The sequence below is a fragment of the Schistocerca cancellata genome, chromosome 5, assembly GCF_023864275.1.
Source record: "Schistocerca cancellata isolate TAMUIC-IGC-003103 chromosome 5, iqSchCanc2.1, whole genome shotgun sequence".
NCBI lineage: Eukaryota > Metazoa > Arthropoda > Insecta > Orthoptera > Acrididae > Schistocerca > Schistocerca cancellata.
The window spans coordinates 544,117,049-544,120,889 of NC_064630.1; positions in this window are offsets into that span (position 1 = coordinate 544,117,049).

Sequence of the window (3,841 nt, forward strand, 5' to 3'; positions counted from 1 at the left end):
TAAGTCCAGTCTGAGTGACCGAAGTATGACTGTCTCTCCCTGAGACAGGAGATTGGACACCAATTTTTGGATTTTTCATTGTAGTGTTTTAGGTGTTATTAGGCAACTTTCATCAAGCTCCTGCCCTTTTTTGCAGTACACTCATACAAAGCTCATGATTACAAGCTTTGTTTTGCAGCATATCTTGTCTGTAGACAAACTGATGCCCACTATGCTACCATAGAATGGAACCCAATCATTTCCTTCACTTACAGCTGATCATGATCGGAAGTTCCACTTTACATACCCCACATACCAGTACTGTAAACATTTTGCAGACATGATTGAGTTCCCTTGTGACTCACTGACCATATATCTTAGAGCTATTATAGTTTTACACTTCTTGAAGGGTAAAGGTTTTTGCTAGTCTTTGGACTGGGTAGGCATCTTGTCAAAGATTGAGCAGATAATCCAACCATTCTTGTGAGACAATAACTGCTCACATATAGCAACATTATTTGCTTAAAGTCTAAGAATACAACCAATATCATCCACGAAGTCAAAATAGATATGTATTTTAGTTGATATGTGTGAATGATACCGAAGTGCTTTCCAGAGATCAGCAGGTGGTGTCATATGATTTTTGATATTATTGGATTTCAGACATTTTGCATATGAGAAAAGGAAAGCCATCAAGCTGTAGTTTGTAATGATACTAAGCTAGACAACGCGAGAGTAAAGAAACGAAATCTGCTTATAACGTGCGCCTATACCAAGACGCGCAGCCAGCGTTTAAAAGGTACTTTTAAACACTATTACTCGCTAGGCGCAGATATTTAAAACAATTGCCGCAGCGCTTGATAGCAAGAAGCTGCGAAACAGAAGAAAGAACAGTTTATCATTTGTATAGTTAGTTGTACTTCTGGTCGCCAATATGTTAACATGTACTTCATTACCTTTGACGTTTGGTCGTTGACTTGTTAAGACCAAGAAGGGAAAAAAAAACGCTTTTGTAAACCTTGTGACAATAAAAAAATACTTACGTGCACGCCAGGACATTCAATTTTTACAAAATATCACACATACAAAAGCAGCGATTGTTGGACTGCTCCATGTATGAGAAAAACATAAAAATGTAAGTTTTGTATTCATTGTAAATTTGATAATGTTTATAGTTTAACGCCTTTGTTCTTTGAGAATATATTGATGCTTCACTGTATAGAAAATCTATGCTTATTCTTTTCTTTAAATTAACCACAAATAATGTTTATATTTAAATGAACTTTGTTATAGGTATGCTCTTTATCTCGGTGTCTCGATTGTATTTGTGTTCAATTTCCGATCTGACAACTTTTTTTACAAAATTTCACTGTTTTGCATTCATTTCCCCCCTTTTTTTTTGTTATTCAAATAGGTCCCTTACGTAATTTCATTGAAGAGTCTGATTGCGTGAAAGCAATCCAGGTTAAGAGGTCATTTGAGAAACTATTTTCGCGCAATCAATCTGTATGTCTCCTGAACACAATCGAGAACCGACGCATCGGCAATCATTCATTAATTTTTCTCTCTTTCCAAGTCGTACCAAAAAATGGCCAAGGAGAACTGCCGTGAGTACGCAATCTAGTGTTAAAGGTTGCATTCTTTATCTTGTCAGCAAACATCGCCATAAATTATCATCATCAATGTTATATTTGCTTAAATGTGAAAAGCAAAACCTTTTAACGCTAGAGATTGTGCCTCTAAGTGATTGCAACTGGAGCACAACCATTTCCTCCACAGGACAAAAAGGGTAAATCTATATGAGAGTTTTACATACCACTGTATATGGAGAAGAAATGGGCTGAATCACTTCAGCAATGACCACCTTTCAGGAAAAAAATATGGTTCAACAAGACCAAGAAAGTTATAGGTTAACCATCACTGTCCTGATTCACATTCGTCGTAGAACTGATAACCAGCATAATGGCATTTCGAGAGTTCATGAGGAAAACTAACACATACATAAAGAAGATTTTCTTTGAACTCTAGTAAGAGCCTGAATAAAGTGGAACAGTGAGAGTCCAAGGAAAGATGGACACAAGCGAAACAGTTGTACCAAACTCCAAAACATCTCAGAACAGTGGAAGTCTCAGTTTCTTTGTTATCATTGTCAACACTCCTATCGCACAACTGATTTATCCACAGTCTCAAAAATGGAGACTGGTAATTATGTTCCTTATGTCTGAGTGAAATCTACATAAAAATTTAGTGTGTAACGTAAGTCCTAACTGCAACAACTAGCTAGCAAACAATACATTGGGTGAACTGTGAACTTTTGAGGAAACTATTCCCTTATTGAAATCATAATGGAACCAGTCAGTGACACACTTTATCTTTAGTATACAACTTCAATGAACAACAATAATGATCTACCAATTAGTATTAATGACAGAGCAAAAGTAGTCCTGTTTGCAGATAACATAAGCATTCTTATTAAAGATCCCAAATCCATGATGCATGATGCAATTCCCACGAAAGTATGCAAGGGGGTTATTGAATCAGATGCACAAATATACAATAACTTCACAGTCAATAAAACAAAGGAAATTAATAACATACAGGAATTCAAAAAGAAACTGAGAATTATTCATAGATGAAACTTTCTGTAAAAGGAATGAATTCTTAGTTATAAGGAATCCTTTAATATAAAAATCGAGAAAGCCATTATGATAAAAACACTCATAATATAAAAATATGAAACTTTTCTGTACACCATCAAGACATAATTTTCTATTTTTAATTAAGTTAATACGATAAAATGAAAATTTATTTAGCTCATTAAGGTAAAAACGTGTGCTTTCATTTGTTTTAGTAATTTAAGAATTCACTTATGCGAGTAAACTGAATCATGCAATACTCTTTCAGCCAACTGGTCTTATAAAATAAGCAAAATATTATTTATATGACATACAAAATGCTCATGCAATAATGTGTTATTTCACTTAACTCATTCTACACTACAAGTACATTCATCACTGGTACAACATGTAATCAAAGGGACCAAAGAAAACTCAAGTCAAATAATGTCACTGTCCTATTCATTACCATTTTTATGTAATACAAAATTTCGATTTTCTTTTATGTTCAAACAGAGAGTAAAATATACTTTATGCATATTCAGATGTAAAAATATCTAATGAAAAGGTATTTTTGACTGAAGATAAATCTGTAATTATCATTATTATACCTTTCCTTTCTCAGATGTTATGTCTGGTTAAAAATGGAAAGTGACACAGACCTTGATCAAGTATGACTTCCTTTTAACTGTACGGTATATGTTACATTGCATTTAGGAACTTTCAGGTAATTGAACACGTATCAATAATTACAGATTTCTGTAGTTGTATATATACGTTTGGATGTAGCTGTATTGCGTTGATGTACTGGTGGATATTGTGTGGTATGACTCCTGTAGTTGATAGTATAATCGGTATAATGTCAACTTTATCCTGATGCCACATGTCCTTGACTTCCTCAGCCAGTTGGATGTATTTTTCAATTTTTTCTCCTGTTTTCTTCTGTATATTTGTTGTGTTGGGTATGGATATTTCGATTAGTTGTGTTAATTTCTTCTTTTTATTGTTGAGTATGATGTCAGGTTTGTTATGTGGCTTTGTTTTATCTGTTATAATGGTTCTGTTCCAGTATAATTTGTATTCATCATTCTCCAGTACATTTTGTGGTGCATACTTGTATGTGGGAACGTGTTGTTTTATAAGTTTATGTTGTAAGCCAAACTGTTGATGTATTATTTTTGCTACATTGTCATGTCTTCTGGGGTATTCTGTATTTGCTAGTATTGTACATTCACTTGTGATGTGAT